A 20377-nucleotide genomic window follows, 5' to 3' on the forward strand; every position below is an offset into this window, starting at 1 on the left:
GTGTGTGTGTGTGTGTTTATGTCATATCTAAGGTACTGATCTCTTTGCCATAATAAGATATCCCACAAAATATTAGTGGGATACATTTGTTAACAGAAAAAATGTAATATTGTTGCTGTAGCATTCCTTTTTCCTAGTTGTACAGTACACAGGTAGTTAGTATATATTAATATTTTTTGCTATGCATAGTTTATTTAAAGAATTATTTGATAATTGATTTTTGTAAAACTTTGTATGAATTTTGCAAATAGGAAATATGTGAAAAAAAAGCTCTGAAACCATATGTAAAATATGATGCTGATAGGAAACTTGGATGAAAGTTTTTCATAGTTTCCAACATTGTCACCTTGGACTATTTTCTTCATACCTAGTCTCACATTACTATAAGATTTATACCATTTCAGTCTTTGTCTGCCAAATTGTTAAAACATCACTGCTACTCCACAAGCAAGAAAGTGGGTTCAGAATGTTTGATAGTTTTCAATTTTGTTTTTAATGATAAATGTCCAGTTAACACAACTGTTATTGTCCCCTATTGGTGGTGCTTGGCTTGTGTAACATAAATGATGTACATACAGATTTTAAGTGCAGCTTGTTAACACCACAGTATTTGTATGTGTTATAGTGAGATGTTTTCTAAAATGTAGAGCCTTTAAGAAAAAAATCATCGTTGATGTAAGGGCAAGAAGACGTAAATACAGATTATACTAGTAATGTGATAAGGAGAAAGTAACACCATTTTTTTCTACTTGTGCAAGCCAGTTTAATGTGTAATGGTAATTTTTTTTCTTTCCGCGGGTAGCAGGAGATATTGTTCCACACTGTTTTGGATGCTGTTATAACTAATGTGTGCATAGGGAAGAGCTTTGTTAGTTTACTGTGAAAAGCTCTTTCAGAAACTTAGTCTTGGGCATTCATTTATGTGTTTGTTAATGTACCTTTTCATCTGGAACTGTTGCTTAAATTCTTTAACATCCTCCATTTCTTACAGAAACTTTGTTTTGAAATTAAAGTGTTACTGCAGTGTGGAGGATGATATATAATTGAGTCATCCTGTTTTTATGCGCTAATAAAAAACCAAATAATCCAGGCAATTGTACATACAACATTACCAAAGAAAATGAAATATGTAGGGCTAACACTTTATTTATATCCCAAAGCAGTGAATTTCAATTACTAAATTGAATGTGGAAAATAGAAGTATTAAGTGTATATTAAGACACTTTAACATCCACTTCATGATTTTGTTTATTTTTGAAAATAAATAATACTGTGTATAGTGTATAGTAAATAAACCTTATTGAAGTCATTTCTTGTCTGTATTTCTTATATCAAGTTTCATAAAAGATTATACTTATCGATTAGGTAATGTAGGAAGGATAAAATGAATAAGTTTCAGAGATAAAGGAAAATGGATGAATTTTCACAATTTCTGAGTGCCTAGACTACTTATCTATCAAGAATTGAGTTTGTGAGTTATCTTGCTCATGTTATATAGAAATCTAGACTGGACAGAGATAATGCCAGCCTCATTACTGCACTTGTGTACCACATACATTGAAAGTGTTACATTAATCTCGCCAGCTGAGTATCACACAAAATTGGTAGAACAGCCAAAAAGTATAAACAAAACATAGAAATACATGATACAGGTATAAGATTAGCATACAGTTTTTGAAATATAAAATGTGCCAAATCAAAGTGCAAGATATAAGTAAAACAGCCTTAAAGAAAAAAACGGATCATCAACAACTACAAACTGATAGATGGAGCAACATGTTTATCCTAAAATCTGGTATTCAGAATGGATTGTCCAGTGCACCTCCAAACACCATGATTACTATACCTATCCATCTATCTGTTATGAAAAACTGTTCCCAATTCCAAAGGATGAATTAAATATATATTTCAGCACTTACTACTTTTCACTTTGCATGGTACACATATATCAGGTGACCAAAATTCTTTATTACCTATTGCTCTAATTCCAATCCACCACAAAAAATCCATCTCCACTGGTCTTGTTTTAGACCCATCCAGACTAATATAGACATGGGTTTCACATCTGTGCTTGAGTTTTGGAGCAAGAGTTTTACATGCATCTCCGGTTTATCTACCTTGCATGATTCTGCTTCCAACCTTAGCTTTCACATTACAATCCCTACTGAACTTGATCTCAAGTATTTAAGCTCATTCACAACTAGTTCTTGGCCACTGAAGCAGATATTGTATAAAACTCAGACATCCAGTCTTTTACAAAAAAAACTGAAATTCTTACTCATACTCATGTATACTGACAGAGTTCTACACATATCATCAAAGTGACCTACCATTCTACTCATGCCCTATCATGATTCAGTTACCAGAACAGTAGCATTTACATAAAGTGACTGCAGGAACTGTTCCACCTCAGTTCAGAAGTAAACCACTATTACCCACCTTCGCCTTCATCTTGCATAATGCCTCCATACACAGAAACCTTAAAAAACCATGGTGACATTGCACAGCCAAGAAGCACCCTCACAATTAGTTTGGAAACAAATCATTAAGTACATTTTTTAGTAACCCTTATGTATGCCTTCTCTAGATTCATAAATACTACATGTACTTTTTTCTCTCTCTACATTACCATTCACTATTTGCCTAAAATTTACAATGTAACCCATTCTGGCAGACTTTAGCGCATTGGAATCCAGCTTGTAATGGACCCTTTGAACCCAACTGGACTAAGTTTAGGATGTAACAGAAAACCCATAAAAGTCCATGACATCACAAATTTAGTCTGTTAAGATAAAGACACATCAGACTGAATTTGGGATGTGACGAATTAGTATGTTAATCCTCAACATCAGTCTGGCATACTTAGCCTCAGGCAACAACACTGGGTTTCAGAACCACAACTGACAACCTGTAATGCATGAACTTAGTGCAAGTTTTTCTTTATTTCAGTCAAAGACTAACAATCTTCGTGCACACCTACTTGTAGTTTTACACTATATTACAATATTTTGATGTCACAGTATTATTGTTATAATTTAAACCTACAAAGAAATTCAAATAGAAAACTCAAGACACAAAGAAAACCTTGTAAGATTACTGCCTGCCAGTTTGAGATAAGTATATACAAAGTTAAGTATATACAGGCTCAATGACATGTTAATGCAGGCCATTCCTAAGACATGGGTAAACTTGAGCAGAGCTCCAAGCTGTTAGCTGGCTAGGCCTGTCATGGCAGAGGTGCTTTAATCCATTAATATATTGACAAGAGTAAGGATGAAGTCACCCATCATACCATGGATCTATATCTTCAGCTGTTCTTTCCCATACACTACACTCATTCTTACTTTGGAGCTAATACTTGTGAGATGTTTGCAATTAAACAACTTTAATTGTATGCATTTTTTTTTTAGAAATGTTAAAAAGGCATTGGCAAAGACATGCCTTAGTTGTGTGCCATTTTGGATTAATGAAAACAGATAAAATATGGAAAAAACAATACAGAAATTAATCTGAACTCCTCAGATATTTGTAAACCTGACTTTTAAAGGCAGAAAGACTATAGGAGAAAAAAATATGAAAAAGGGAGAAAACTCCATGTCTTCACTGTTCGAGGAAAGGTGTCATAATGGTTAGCCCTTGTGTCCGGTCTTCACACAATAACTATGGGAAGCAACAGCTACAGGTTCCCTAACTTGGTGGCTAGGATACATACAGATATATAAACAATACAGATATAAACAAATTAAACAACCATGGAGACATCACACACCTCTGCTGCAAACCTACATTCACTGAGAACCAATCACTTTCCTCTCTTCCTACACGTACACATGCCTTACATCCTCGATAAAAACTTTTCACTGCTTCTAACAACTTGCCTCCCACACCATATATTCTTAATACCTTCCACAGAGCATCTCTATCAACTCTATCATATGCCTTCTCCAGATCCATAAAAGCTACATACAAATCCATTTGCTTTTCTAAGTATTTCTCACATACATTCTTCAAAGCAAACACCTGATCCACACATCCTCTACCACTTTTGAAACCACAGTGCTCTTCCCCAATCTGATGCTCTGTACATGCCTTCACCCTCTCAATCAATGCCCTCCCATATAAGTTACCAAGAATATTCAACAAACTTATACCTCTGTAATTTGAGCACTCACTCTTATCCCCTTTGCCTTTGTACAATGGCACTATGCAAGCATTCCACCAATCCTTGGGCACCTCACCATGAATCATACATACATTAAATAACCTTACCAACCAGTCAACAATACAGTCACCCCCTTTTTTAATAAATTCCACTGCAATACCCTCCAAACCTGCTGCCTTGCCGGCTTTCATCTTCCACCAAGCTTTTACTACCTCTTCTCTGTTTACCAAATCATTTTCCCTAACCCTCTCACTTTGCACACCACCTCAACCAAAACACCCCATATCTGCTACTCTATCATCAAACACATTCAACAAACCTTCAAAATACTCACTCCATCTCCTTCTCACATCATCACTACTTGTTATCACCTGCCCATTAGCCCCCTTCACTGAAGTTCCCATTTGCTCCCTTGTCTGACTCACTTTATTTACCTCCTTCCAAAACATCTTTTTATTCTCCCTAAAATTTAATGATACTCTCTCACCCCAACTCTCATTTGCCCTCTTTTTCACCTCTTGCACCTTTCACTTGACCTCCTGCCTCTTTCTTTTATGCATCTCCCACTCATTTGCATTTTTTCCCTGCAAAAATCGTCCAAATGCCTCTCTCTTCTCTTTCACTAATAATCTTACTTCTTCATTCCACCACTCACTACCCTTTCTAATCAACCCACCTCCTACGCTTCTCATGCCACAAGCATCTTTTGCGCAAGCCATCACTGCTTCCCTAAATATATCCCATTCCTCCCCTACTCCCCTTACCTCCTTTGTTCTCACCTTTTTCCATTCTGTACTCAGTCTCTCCTGGTACTTCCTCACACAAGTCTCCTTCCCAAGCTCACTTACTCTCACCACTCTCTTCACCCCAACATTCTCTCTTCTTTTCTGAAAACCCCTACAAATCTTCACCTTCGCCTCCACAAGATAATGATCAGACATCCCTCCAGTTGCACCTCTCAGCACATTAACATCCAAAAGTCTCTCTTTCGCATGCCTATCAATTAACACATAATCCAATAATGCTCTCTAGCCATCTCTCCTACTTATTTTTTTTTTTTTTTTTTTTTTTTTTATACTTTGTCGCTGTCTCCCGCGTTTGCGAGGTAGCGCGAGGAAACAGACGAAAGAAATGGCCCAACCCCCATACACACGTACATACACACGTCCACACACGCAAATATACATACCTACACAGCTTTCCATGGTTTACCCCAGACGCTTCACATGCCTTGATTCAATCCACTGACAGCACGTCAACCCCTGTATACCACATCGCTCCAATTCACTCTATTCCTTGCCCTCCTTTCACCCTCCTGCATGTTCAGGCCCCGATCACACAAAATCTTTTTCACTCCATCTTTCCACCTCCAATTTGGTCTCCCTCTTCTCCTCGTTCCCTCCACCTCCGACACATATATCCTCTTGGTCAATCTTTCCTCACTCATTCTCTCCATGTGCCCAAACCATTTCAAAACACCCTCTTCTGCTCTCTCAACCACGCTCTTTTTATTTCCACACATCTCTCTTACCCTTACGTTACTCACTCGATCAAACCACCTCACACCACACATTGTCCTCAAACATCTCATTTCCAGCACATCCATCCTCCTGCGCACAACTCTATCCATAGCCCACGCCTCACAACCATACAACATTGTTGGAACCACTATTCCTTCAAACATACCCATTTTTGCTTTCCGAGATAATGTTCTCGACTTCCACACATTCTTCAAGGCCCCCAGAATTTTCGCCCCCTCCCCCACCCTATGATCCACTTCCGCTTCCATGGTTCCATCCGCTGCCAGATCCACTCCCAGATATCTAAAACACTTCACTTCCTCCAGTTTTTCTCCATTCAAACTCACCTCCCAATTGACTTGACCCTCAACCCTACTGTACCTAATAACCTTGCTCTTATTCACATTTACTCTTAACTTTCTTCTTCCACACACTTTACCAAACTCAGTCACCAGCTTCTGCAGTTTCTCACATGAATCAGCCACCAGCGCTGTATCATCAGCGAACAACAACTGACTCACTTCCCAAGCTCTCTCATCCCCAACAGACTTCATACTTGCCCCTCTATCCAAAACTCTTGCATTTACCTCCCTAACAACCCCATCCATAAACAAATTAAACAACCATGGAGACATCACACACCCCTGCCGCAAACCTACATTCACTGAGAACCAATCACTTTCCTCTCTTCCTACACGTACACATGCCTTACATCCTCGATAAAAACTTTTCACTGCTTCTAACAACTTTCCTCCCACACCATATATTCTTAATACCTTCCACAGAGCATCTCTATCAACTCTATCATATGCCTTCTCCAGATCCATAAATGCTACATACAAATCCATTTGCTTTTCTAAGTATTTCTCACATACATTCTTCAAAGCAAACACCTGATCCACACATCCTCTACCACTTCTGAAACCACACTGCTCTTCCCCAATCTGATGCTCTGTACATGCCTTCACCCTCTCAATCAATACCCTCCCATATAATTTGCCAGGAATACTCAACAAACTTATACCTCTGTAATTTGAGCACTCACTCTTATCCCCTTTGCCTTTGTACAATGGCACTATGCACGCATTCCACCAATCCTCAGGCACCTCACCATGAGTCATACACACATTAAATAACCTTACCAACCAGTCAACAATACAGTCACCCACTTTTTTAATAAATTCCACTGCAATACCATCCAAACCTGCTGCCTTGCCGGCTTTCATCTTCCGCAAAGCTTTTACTACCTCTTCTCTGTTTACCAACTCATTTTCCCTAACCCTCGCACTTTGCACACCACCTCGACCAAAACACCCTATATCTGCCACTCTATCATCAAACACTCTATCATCAATTGGGAGGTGAGTTTGAATGGAGAAAAACTGGAGGAAGTGAAGTGTTTTAGATATCTGGGAGTGGATCTGGCAGCGGATGGAACCATGGAAGCGGAAGTGGATCATAGGGTGGGGGAGGGGGCGAAAATTCTGGGAGCCTTGAAGAATGTGTGGAAGTCGAGAACATTATCTCGGAAAGCAAAAATGGGTATGTTTGAAGGAATAGTGGTTCCAACAATGTTGTAAGGTTGCGAGGCGTGGACTATGGATAGAGTTGTGCACAGGAGGATGGATGTGCTGGAAATGAGATGTTTGAGGACAATGTGTGGTGTGAGGTGGTTTGATCGAGTAAGTAACGTAAGGGTAAGAGAGATGTGTGGAAATAAAAAGAGCGTGGTTGAGAGAGCAGAAGAGGGTGTTTTGAAATGGTTTGGTCACATGGAGAGAATGAGTGAGGAAAGATTGACCAAGAGGATATATGTGTCAGAGGTGGAGGGAACGAGGAGAAGAGGGAGACCAAATTGGAAGTGGAAAGATGGAGTGAAAAAGATTTTGTGTGATCGGGGCCTGAACATGCAGGAGGGTGAAAGGAGGGCAAAGAATAGAGTGAATTGGAGCGATGTAGTATACCGGGGTTGACGTGCTGTCAGTGGATTGAATCAAGGCATGTGTATGGGGGTGGGTTGGGCCATTTCTTTTGTCTGTTTCCTTGCGCTACCTCGCAAATGCGGGAGACAGCGACAGCAAAAAAAAAAAAAAAAAAAAAAAAAAATATATATATATATATATATATATATATATATATATATATATATATATGTATATATATATATATATATATATATATATATATATATATATATATATATATATATATATATATATATATATATGAAATAAAATATATGTGGTTTGATTGACTAAGTAATGAAAGGGTAAAAGATATGTGTGGTGATAGGAAGAGTGGTTGAGAGAGCAGAAGTGGCTTTGTTGAAATGATTTGGACTCGTGAGGATGAGTAAGGAGGATTGACAGGGAGGATGTGCATGTCGAGGATGGGGGGAGCGGGGAGAGGTGGGAGACCGGATTGGGGGGGGGAGGTGGAGTGAAGGAGATTTTGAGTTATCGGGGCCTGAACGTGCAGGAGGGTGGGGGGCATGCGGGGAATGGAGTGAGTTGGAGCGATGTGGTGTGCTGGGGTCGACGTGGTGTCAATGGATTGAGCCGGGGCATGTGAAGCGTTTGGGGTGGGCCGTGGAGGGTTCTGTGGGGCCTGGATGTGGAGGGGGAGCTGTGGTTTCCGTGCGTTGTTGCATGACAGCTGGAGACTGAGTGTGAGCGAATGGGGCCTTTGTTGTCTTTTCCTAGTGCTGCCTCGCACACATGAGGGGGAGGGATGTTGTTATTCCATGTGTGGCGGGGTGGCGATGGGAATGAATGGGGGCGGACAGTGTGAATTGTGTACATGGGTATGTGTGTGTGTGTCTGTGTGTGTATATGTGTGTATGCGTTGAGATGTATAGGTGTGTATATGTGGTGTGTGTGGACGTGTGTGTATACGCATGTGTGTGTGGGTGGGTTGGGCCATTCTTTCGTCTGTTTCCTTGCGCTGCCTCGCTGGTGTGGGGGACGGCGACGGGGCAAAGTGAATAAATAGATAAATATATGTAGGGGAGAAAGAATACTTCCCACGTATTCCCTGCATGTCGTAGAAGGCGACTAAAAGGGAAGGGAGCGGGGGGCTGGAAATCCTCCCCTCTCATTTTTTTTTTAAATTTTCCAAAAGAAGGAACAGAGAAGGGGGCCATATGAGGATATTCCCTCAAAGGCCCAGTCCTCTGTTCTTAACGCTACCTCGCTAATGCGGGAAATGGCGAATAGTATGAAAAAAAAAAAAAAAAAAAAAATATATATATATATATATATATATATATATATATATATATATATATATATATATGTGTGTGTGTGTGTGAGGGTGAAAGGAGGGCAAGGAATAGGGTGAATTGGATCGATGTGGTATACCGGGGTTGACGTGCTGTCAGTGGATTGAATCAGGGCATGTGAAGCATCTGGGGTAAACCTTGGAAAGCTGTGTAGGTATGTATATTTGCGTGTGTGGACGTATGTATATACATGTGTATGGGGGTGGGTTGGGCCATTTCTTTCGTCTGTTTCCTTGCGCTACCTCGCAAACGCGGGAGACAGCAGCAAAAAAAAAAAAAAAAAAAAAAAAAAAAAAATATATATATATATATATATATATTATCATTCATTATTTTGCTTTGTCATGTAGGAAGAGAGGAAAGTGATTGGTTCTCAGTGAATGTAGGTTTGCGGCAGGGGTGTGTGATGTCTCCATGGCTGTTTAGTTTGTTTATGGATGGGGTTGTTAGGGAGGTGAATGCAAGAGTTTTGGAAAGAGGGGCAAGTATGAAGTCTGTTGGGGATGAGAGAGCTTGGGAAGTGAGTCAGTTGTTGTTCGCTGATGATACAGCGCTGGTGGCTGATTCATGTGAGAAACTGCAGAAGCTGGTGACTGAGTTTGGTAAAGTGTGTGAAAGAAGAAAGTTAAGAGTAAATGTGAATAAGAGCAAGGTTATTAGGTACAGTAGGGTTGAGGGTCAATTCAATTGGGAGGTGAGTTTAAATGGAGAAAAACCGGAGGAAGTGAAGTGTTTTAGATATCTGGGAGTGGATCTGGCAGCGGATGGAACCATGGAAGCGGAAGTGGATCATAGGGTGGGGGAGGGGGCGAAAATTCTGGGAGCCTTGAAGAATGTGTGGAAGTCGAGAACATTATCTCGGAAAGCAAAAATGGGTATGTTTGAAGGAATAGTGGTTCCAACAATGTTGTATGGTTGCGAGGCGTGGACTATGGATAGAGTTGTGCGCAGGAGGATGGATGTGCTGGAAATGAGATGTTTGAGGACAATGTGTGGTGTGAGGTGGTTTGATCGAGTAAGTAACGTAAGGGTAAGAGAGATGTGTGGAAATAAAAAGAGCGTGGTTGAGAGAGCAGAAGAGGGTGTTTTGAAATGGTTTGGTCACATGGAGAGAATGAGTGAGGAAAGATTGACCAAGAGGATATATGTGTCGGAGGTGGAGGGAACGAGGAGAAGAGGGAGACCAAATTGGAGGTGGAAAGATGGAGTGAAAAAGATTTTGTGTGATCGGGGCCTGAACATGCAGGAGGGTGAAAGGAGGGCAAAGAATAGAGTGAATTGGAGCGATGTGGTGTACCGGCGTTGACGTGCTGTCAGTGGATTGAATCAAGGCATGTGTATGGGGGTGGGTTGGGCCATTTCTTTCGTCTGTTTCCTTGCGCTACCTCGCAAACGCGGGAGACAGCGACAAAGCAAAAAAGAAAAAAAAAAAATATATATATATATATATATATATATATATATATATATATATATATATATATATATATATATATATATATACTTGTACAATTACATTTCACATACCATATTGCCATCTGGGTGAATGAGATTAGGTTCATTAGTGGAACTTCATCATATGTAGGCTGCAGAAATGAGCAAGCTTGATAAATTCCCTTCTAGATGACTGTCCTCCAGTGCCACTTGGGGCTAACTTTAATTTTCTAAGTTGCTTCAGAAAATTGCCCCTTAAGCACTGGAATTTTTGAATCACCAATTCTGTGGAGAAAAATTTCACCTCTTTTGACCAAAGGGAAGTGTAAAATCCTGCATATGTAGCTCAACTTTACCAAATGATCTTCATTTTGTCCTACAAGATGCCTTCTTTCATTAAAGACAAATACAATTCCTTAAAACCTACAAGATAATTTATCAAAATGCCTTTCATTAAAATGAAAAGGGAAGTAGGAAAGTACATGGATAAATGAAATTGGAAATCTCTACCTGTAGTAACAGGGTCGAGATGCTGGTATTCCTCTTTTCCCTGTGGTAATCAGCACACACGCACACACACACACACATATATATATATATTATTTTTTTTTATTATACTTTGTCGCTGTCTCCCGCGTTTGCGAGGTAGCGCAAGGAAACAGACGAAAGAAATGGCCCAACCCCCCCCCCCCCATACACATGTATATACATACGTCCACACACGCAAATATACATACCTACACAGCTTTCCATGGTTTACCCCAGACGCTTCACATGCCTTGATTCAATCCACTGACAGCACGTCACCCCCGGTATACCACATCGCTCCAATTCACTCTATTCCTTGCCCTCCTTTCACCCTCCTGCATGTTCAGGCCCCGATCACACAAAATCTTTTTCACTCCATCTTTCCACCTCCAATTTGGTCTCCCTCTTCTCATTCCCTCCACCTCCGACACATATATCCTCTTGGTCAATCTTTCCTCACTCATTCTCTCCATGTGCCCAAACCATTTCAAAACACCCTCTTCTGCTCTCTCAACCACGCTCTTTTTATTTCCACACATCTCTCTTACCCTTACGTTACTTACTCGATCAAATCACCTCACACCACACATTGTCCTCAAACATCTCATTTCCAGCACATCCATCCTCCTGCGCACAACTCTATCCATAGCCCACGCCTCGCAACCATACAACATTGTTGGAACCACTATTCCTTCAAACATACCCATTTTTGCTTTCCGAGATAATGTTCTCGACTTCCACACATTCTTCAAGGCTCCCAGAATTTTTGCCCCCTCCCCCACCCTATGATCCACTTCTGCTTCCATGGTTCCATCCGCTGCCAGATCCACTCCCAGATATCTAAAACACTTCACTTCCTCCAGTTTTTCTCCATTCAAACTCACCTCCCAATTGACTTGACCCTCAACCCTACTGTACCTAATAACCTTGCTCTTATTCACATTTACTCTTAACTTTCTTCTTTCACACACTTTACCAAACTCAGTCACCAGCTTCTGCAGTTTCTCACATGAATCAGCCACTAGCGCTGTATCATCAGCGAACATAACTGACTCACTTCCCAAGCTCTCTCATCCCCAACAGACTTCATACTTGCCCCTCTTTCCAAAACTCTTGCATTCACCTCCCTAACAACCCCATCCATAAACAAATTAAACAACCATGGAGACATCACACACCCCTGCCGCAAACCTACATTCACATGTATACAAGGGGATGGGCCATTCTCCGTCTGCTTCCCGGCACTATCCCGCAGACAAGGGAAACAATGATTAAGTAGAATAATAAAAAACATATATGTTCATGTTATACTTAGTCACTGTTTCCCGCGTCAGCGAGGTGGTGCCAGGAAACACAGACATAGAATGGCCCATCCACTCAACTCATACACACACACACACATATATATACATAAATGCCCACATATATACATATATATATATATATATATATATATATATATATATATATATATATATATATATTAATATCAACATATACATTTATTTATATATTTATCATACTTATCATATTTATCATATTTACCATACATACATTAAATAACCTTACCAACCAGTCAACAATACAGTCACCCCCTTTTTTAATAAATTCCACTGCAATACCATCCAAACCTGCTGCCTTGCCGGCTTTCATCTTCCGCAAAGCTTTTACTACCTCTTCTCTGTTTACCAAATCATTTTCCCTAACCCTCTCACTTTGCACACCACCTCGACCAAAACACCCTATATCTGCCACTCTATCATCAAACACATTCAACAAACCTTCAAAATACTCACTCCACCTCCTTCTCACATCACCACTACTTGTTATCACCTCCCCATTTGCACCCTTCACTGAAGTTCCCATTTGCTCCCTTGTCTTACGCACTTTATTTACCTCCTTCCAGAACATCTTTTTATTCTCCCTAAAATTTAATGATACTCTCTCACCCCAACTCTCATTTGCCCTTTTTTTCACCTCTTGCACCTATATATATATATATATATATATATATATATATATATATATATATATATATATATATATATATATTTACATCTATATTTATTTTGCTTTATTGCTGCCTCCCACGTTAGTGAGGTAGCGCAAGGAAACAGACGAAAGAATGGCCCAACCCACCCACATACACATGTATATACATACACTTCCACACGCAAATATACATACCTATACATCTCAACGTATACATACATATATACATACACAGACATATACATATATACACATGTACATAATTCATACTGTCTGCCTTTATTCATTCCCAACACTACCCCGCCACACATGAAATAACATCCCCCTTCCCCCTCCTGTGCGCGAGGTAGTGCTAGGAAGACAATAAAGGCCCCATTCATTCACACTCAGTCTCTAGCTGTCATGTAATAATGCACCGAAACCACAGCTCCCTTTCCACATCCAAGCCCCACAAAACTTTCCATGGTTTACCCCAGACGCTTCACATGACCTGGTTCAATCCATTGACAGCACGTCGACTCCAGTACACCACATCATTCCAATTCACTCTATTCCTTGCACACCTTTCACCCTCCTCCATGTTTTGGCCCCGATCACTCAAATCTTTTTCACTCAATCTTTCCACCTCCAATTAGGTCTCCCACTTGTCCTCGTTCCCTCCACCTCCAACACATATATCCTCTTGGTCAATCTTTCCTCACTCATTCTCTCCATGTGACCAAACCATTTCAAAACACCCTCTTCTACTCTCTCAACCACACTCTTTTTATTACCACACATCTCTCTTACCCTACCATTACTTACTCGATCAAACCACCTCACACCATATATTGTCCTCAAACATCTTATTTCCAGCACATCCACCCTCCTCTGCACAACTCTATCCATAGCCCACGCCTCGCAACCATACAACATTGCTGGAACCACTATTCCTTCAAACATAACCATTTTTGCTTTCCGAGATAATGTTCTCGACTTCCACACATTCTTCAAGGCTCTCAGAATTTTCACCCTCTCCCCCACCCTATGATTCACTTCCGCTTCCATGGTTCCATCTGCTGCCAAATCCACTCCCAGATATCTAAAACACTTCACTTCCTCCAGTTTTTCTCCAATCACACTTACCTCCCAATTGACATGACCTTCAACCCTACTGTACCTAATAACCTTGCTCTTATTCACATTTACTCTCAACTTTCTTCTTTCACACACTTTACCAAACTCAGTCACCAGCTTCTGCAGTTTCTCACATGAATCAGCCACCAGCGCTGTATCATCAGCAAACAACAACTGACTCACTTCCCAAGCTCTCTCATTTTTATTATACTTTGTCGCTGTCTCCCGCGTTAGCAAGGTAGCACAAGGAAACAGACGAAAGAATGGCCCAACCCACCCACGTACACATGTATATACATACACGTTCACACACACACACATATACATACCTATACATCTCAACGTATACATATATATACACACACATAGACATATACATATATACACATGTACATAATTCATACTGTCTGCCCTTATTCATTCCTGTCGCCACCCCGCCACACATGAAATGACAACCCCCTACCCCCGCATGTGCACGAGGTAGTGCTAGGAAAAGACAACAAAGGCCACATTCATTCACACTCAGTCTCTAGATGTCATGTATAATGCACCGAAACCACAGCTCCCTTTCCACATCCAGGCCCCACAAAATTTCCATGGTTTACCCCAGACGCTTCACATGCCCTGGTTCAATCCACTGACAGCATGTCGACCCCGATATACCACATCGTTCCTTGCATGCCTTTCACCCTCCTGTATGTTTAGGCCCCGATCACTCAAAATCTTTTTCACTCTATCTTTCCACCTCCAATTTGGTCTCCCACTTCTCCTCATTCCCTCCACCTCTGACACATACATCCTCTTTTTTTTTTGTCAATCTTTCTCACTCATTCTCTCCATGTGACCAAACCATTTCAAAACACCCTCTTCTGCTCTCTCAACCACTCTTTTTATTACCACATATCTCTCTTACCCTTTCATTACTTACTCGATCAAACCACCCCACACCACATATTGTCCTCAAACATCTCATTTCTAGCACATCCACCCTCCTCCACACAACTCTATCCATAGCCCATGCCTCGCAACCATATAACATTGTTGGAACCACTATTCCTTCAAACATACCCATTTTTGCTTTCCAAGATAACATTCTCGACTTCCACACATTTTCAATGCTCTCGGAAAGCAAAAATGGGTATGTTTGAAGGAATAGTGGTTCCAACAATGTTATATGGTTGCAAGGCGTGGACTTTAGATAGAGGTGTGCGGAGGAGGGTGGATGTGTTGGAAATGAGATGTTTGAGGACAATATGTGGTGTAAGGTGGTTTGATCAAGTAAGTAATGAAAGGGTAAGAGAGATGTAGGGTAATAAAAAGTGTGGTTGAGAAAGCAGAAGAGGGTGTTTTGAAATGGTCTGGTTGCATGGAGAGAATGAGTAAGGAAAGGTTGACAAAGAGGATATATGTGTCAGAGGTGGAGGGAACAAGGAGAAGTGGGAGACCAAACTGGAGTGGAAAGATAGAGTGAAAAAGATTTTGAGCAATCGGGGCCTGAGCATGCAGGAAGGTGAAAGGTGTGCAAGGAATGGAGTGAATTGGAACAATGTGGTATACCGGGGTCGACGTGGTCAATGGAGTGAACCAGGGCATATGAAGCGTCTGGGGTAAACCATGGAAAGTTTTGTGGTGCCTGGATGTGGGAAGGGAGTTGTGGTTTCGGTGCATTATACATGACAGCTAGAGATTGACTGTGAACGAATGTGGCCTTCGTTGTCTTTTCCTAGCACTACCTCACACGCATGCAGAGGGGAGGGGGTTGCCGTTCCATGTGTAGCGGGGTGGCAACAGGAATAAATAAAGGCAGCAAGTATGAATTATGTACATGTGTATATATGTATATGTCTGTGTATGTATATATATGTATACACTGAAATGTATAGGTATATATATGTGCGTGTGTGGATCTGTATGTATATACATGTGTATGTGGGTGGGTTGAGCCATTCTTTCGTCTGTTTTCTTGCGCTACCTCGCTAACGTGGGAGACCGACAATCATATTTTACTTACCATATTGTCATCTGGGTGTATGAAACTAGGTTCATTAGTGGATTCATCATATATAGGGTGCAGGAATGAGCACGCCTTGAAAAATTCCCATCTAGATGATTGTCCTCCAGAACTACGTGGTTCTGACTTTAATTTTCTAAGCTGCTACTGAAAATTGCCCCTTAAGTACCGGAATTTTTGAATCACCAATTCTGTGGAGAAAAATAAAGGGTAAGGGAAGTTCTCTTGCCAGGTTCGAAAAATGCATGTCCCAAAGTTTAGCTTATAATAATCATCCACAAAAGATCATGTTTAGTAGGCAGGAAAAAAAATTTGAGTAGATAAGCAACCTTTACATCACATCTACAAAAATAATACTTATGTAAAATGCCAGGACATGAACTGATCATAGGTCACTTTCACAAAAATATAACAGGAAGAGTAGTCCAATTGGCTAGTTCATAACTGCCAATCTTATACCCTGACCTACCATAAACAAACATTGCACCATTCTTACCTAAAACAATGATTTGCTTTGGTACATAAGAATTTTGATTTAGATAATCTCTGTATTTTGACAATGATTAATTTGTTGAATAATGATAACCTGGCCTATTATACAAGAGAATCAGTGACAGTATAGTTGAGGTTCACCCGCTGGTTCATACACCTCCCTTTGGTGAAAACATCTGAAGTAAACATGTGGAAATAAGGGTGCAATGGAGAGTTTGGCCCACGTCCTTCTCCTCTATGGTTGAGTTATTACACGCACTTGCTTCCTTTATAACCAAACCAACCTAAAATAACCTAACCTAACTAAACCATACCGGTCTGAACCTAACCTAAAGGCAACCTTATAGAGTGATCATATATACTGCATAAAAAAAGGGCATCCTTATTTCTCCAATAGTAACACCTGCGAAAGTCTCACTTCTTTGGAGCAAAGGGAAGTATATGAACATGGGCGTGTAGCTCAACTAAACCAAATCATCTTCATTTTGTCCTGCAAGAAGCCTTCTTTCATGAGAGAAAAATACAATTCCAATAAAAACCTATAGGTCAATCAATCCAAATGACTTTCATTAAAATGAAAAGGGAAGTAGGAAAGTACACGGATGAATAATGAAATTGGAAATCATCTACCTGTTGTGAGATCGAGATGCTGGTACCCCACTTTTAGTTCCGTGCAAACTTCCTCAAATTGCTTTCTCTGGAGGATCTTCTTGTAGTACAGTGGGTGCTTTATGTGTTCCACAAAACTTTGCGACGCCGTACTTTCGCCATGAAGTAGGTTATCACCTCAGGTTTCCATATATCCATTATAATCTCTGCTGCCGCTTTCTCTTGAATGTTTGTTTGCGTTCGAGGATCAGTTAACGACTTCCATATATCTTGCCGGATATGTAACTTTTAAGTAAATCTTTTTGCATTCTAAAGACAGATTTGTACAAAACTAGAAGCACCGTTTTTTTTTTTATAATTCAATACTAGAAATAGATATTATAGTGGATATGAGAATATTATAGTCTACATAATTATAACCTGTGTCCAATGTGTGCCCAGAGAAAATCCGTTTCGGTGGTTGACGATTATCCACACGCGTTTCTGTGGACGATTCGTGGAAAACCCAAGAGATATCTAGGGGCCCATTGATTTTCTTCTAGGATAAGCCCTACCTTGGTAGCAAATATCATTCTTGAAGTCTTCAAGGCCATACATACTGAAGACCCTCAAAGGTGAATACCTGAAAGTGTCAAGAACACCAGATACGTGGCACAGCATGTGGCATGTGGTTTTAACAAATGGAATTTTCCAATGTGTCTAGGAGTTCCTGATTGAAAAAACAGTTTTCTTGTAAAGAAGCCCCAGAGAACAGACTCGGAATATTTTGACTATAAATGCAATACGGTGTCATAGGTTATGTATATCATAGTAAAAGATAAAGCACTCCCATTATCTCCCCCGCCCCCCCTCCCCCGACCCTCAGTACTCGTATTCAAAGTTTTCTTCGGTGTAAAATCACTGTCCACTTAGCCTGCTAAGGCATATACATATAACAGTCAATAACGTGATTCATACAAGGTTTTAAGAGACGGAAGCAACGTGAGCGTACAACACTTTCCTAGTAAGACAAATGACAATCACACGGTGTAGTTTAATAGAGATATTAAACCTAGATCACGCTATTCATCACACCCAGATGAACCACCTAACCCAGATGAACTACCTACTGCCAGATTGCACTCTGCGTATACATCGTTTGGTACAATTAAAGGAAAATATGTGGTTATTATACAAGATGCAATAAAAGTGTGTGATTACAAAACTCTTTTATGCCTTTCCTTGTGTACCGTGAGCCTCATTAGCATTCCTGTATGATCAAACGATGAGTTTCGTAACATAATTTCCTTTACAAAAATAAGGGTGCAGTTCTCTGGTATAATGGTCAGGCCTTTTGACCTGAAATGATATGGCAAGCAGTTTCTGGAGGTGCTATTGTCTATCGCTTGTGACGTTCCCGTGGACTTACAAATGACGTAAAATTCGGTGTTGAAACGAACTTTTTAATCACAGTAAAAATATTCGATAAAAATTAAGATCCTGGGCGGAAAGAAAATATTTTTGGATCTCTGTCTCAAAATCTTCCAAAACGCACTTATTCCAAACACCCAAGAGAATTACGGTCTATCTAACATTATATATAAACATTCCAATATATACAGAAGGAACGGAACCATTAAAAAGGCATCTAAAAAAAAGTTCTAAGCACTCACGTGAAACAGACTGGAAAATACCTTCAGTGTGTGAAATATGAAAGACGGACGAAATTGAGTGAAATCATTTCCTCTGTAAAAGAGTTGGACAAGTTAGAGAATATGAAAAAAAAAAAAAAATGGAGTTACAGGGTTTCGAAGTCCGCAACTCAAAAAACGTTCTCACCTTTTATGACCCAAGCAAGCAAGTCCCACATCCCCCGAGTATGAAAGTCCCTGTGCAGGATATTAACACAAAGAAGCAAGAAACGAGACAGACAAAAAAAAAGGACGTATATAATACGCAAATGGATAGATAACGAGTCCATGATAGAGAACCCCTGGAAGGAGGCGAGAACTCAAATATGAGAGACCGATAAAGGACAGAGAGATATAAGAAACGAAAAGACTTAGAAAGATCGCTTGAGATTCATACGAAACGAGACGAAACATTAAGAAATGTTTAGAACAATGAGAATAAGTACTATAAATAAAAGAGACTTTGTAGATGGGAAACGGGGGGGGGGGGGAAGTAAAGACAAAGAACGAATCAAAGACAATAGAAAGAAGAGATGAACAAAGGATGCAACAATAAACTAATGCAAAACAAAGAAGAAATAAAGCGAACACATCACGAAAATGAAATCAATCATAGAGACAACGAAGATGGAATCACTCAGGCACACCATAAAGAAGTGAAATCAATCAAGGCCAAAATAAAGATGTGGACTCGAGTAACCACAAGGTAAAAGGAAGAGTAATAATGAATGCCACGGTGAGGTAGGAGACCATCGGCAGACGCCATCAAGGAATAACTATTCAATGGACCCGAGAACGCGAGATTCATTCAACGAGGAATTAACAGACGTCAGTCGAGGACGCCACTGCAAGGCAGCAGTGATCAAAGGATGGCACAGGAGAGAGAGAGAGAGAGAGAGAGAGAGAGAGAGAGAGAGAGAGAGAGAGAGAGAGAGAGAGAGAGAGAGAGAGCAGAAGACATCGCAGCGGGACGCGGTGTTAGCCAAACCTAGCGACAGCCAAGACGGGACGGAGTGACCGCTCGAGGGTAAAATTGGGTTCATTTTAGCAGAGAGGTCGTCCCGCGCGCCCCTGAGAGTCTCCTTTCTATGGTTACAATGGGGGAGGAAAATTGTGCCCTCACTTTGGCCCGGCCCTCTTAGGGAATCTGTTCAATGATTGCTTCCAGAGGGAACTCCCGCACAAAGTCCGTTGATGGAAACTTGTTCGATGGAGGAAAATATGGCAGAGAGGGAGGGTGGGAGGGAGAGAAGAAGAGAGACTCCTGGGGCAGAAACTATATATATATATATATATATATATATATATACTTGACTTCCGTATGCTGCGTTAGGGAGGTTGCGCTAGGAATATATGAAGAAATGCCACCTCCGTTCACATCCATAAACGAGCTGTCGTGTTGTTGTCACAGACCTTTCCATGGTTTAACTTGGTTGCTTCGCACGCCCTGGTTCAGTCCACTGACAGCACGTCGATCCCAGTATACCACAGCGCTCTAATTGACTGGCGTAGATTTGCACGCGTTTCACCCATCCTTCCATCTCCAATTTGGTCTCCCCTTTC

At 40.6% G+C, this 20377-nt stretch overlaps 1 long non-coding RNA gene across 1 annotated transcript; it reads right to left on the reverse strand.

Annotated features, from left to right (window-relative positions):
* Window positions 1–1130: 1130 nt before the first annotated feature.
* Window positions 1131–17595, reverse strand: LOC139752920 (uncharacterized). Its single transcript, XR_011713616.1, has 4 exons — window positions 17166–17595; window positions 16044–16234; window positions 10490–10681; window positions 1131–2908 (listed from the first exon to the last, which is right to left on the reverse strand). It is a non-coding gene; the product is annotated as an uncharacterized lncRNA (long non-coding RNA).
* Window positions 17596–20377: the final 2782 nt, after the last annotated feature.

This window comes from Panulirus ornatus, chromosome 13, assembly GCF_036320965.1.
Source record: "Panulirus ornatus isolate Po-2019 chromosome 13, ASM3632096v1, whole genome shotgun sequence".
In the NCBI taxonomy this organism is placed as follows: Eukaryota; Metazoa; Arthropoda; class Malacostraca; order Decapoda; family Palinuridae; genus Panulirus; species Panulirus ornatus.